Here is a 387-nt window from a genome sequence, read left to right as displayed (position 1 = left end):
CCCCCCCCTGCCAGTGCGATAAAAAATCCAAGTGTAACTTTTGATCCTCCTAAAACTTAACGAGCCTAATATTGATTGGGCAGCCTCCCAGTAACATAAACAATCAGTTAACACGTATTTTATATGTTATATGTATTATATACTGTATTCTTACAATAAAGTAAGCTATTGTTGCAAGTAGATCCTGGGAAAGGATCTGGGGTGTTTATCTAAGGCATCCCTTGAGATAAGCTTTAACTGTGCTGGTGTGGGACATTCAAGGAGTAGCTAGCGAAGAGGCTACTCTACACAAGCAGGACCAAGGGGCAGGCTTAGGACCAAAAAAGACCAGAAGCTTTGATTTAACGTTTAAGCGTCCGCAAGATAATTCAATTAATTGCCAGAGGG

Source organism: Myotis davidii, unplaced genomic scaffold (genome assembly GCF_000327345.1).
Source record: "Myotis davidii unplaced genomic scaffold, ASM32734v1 scaffold821, whole genome shotgun sequence".
NCBI classification, from domain to species: Eukaryota; Metazoa; Chordata; class Mammalia; order Chiroptera; family Vespertilionidae; genus Myotis; species Myotis davidii.
This window is presented reverse-complemented; position numbering follows the sequence as displayed.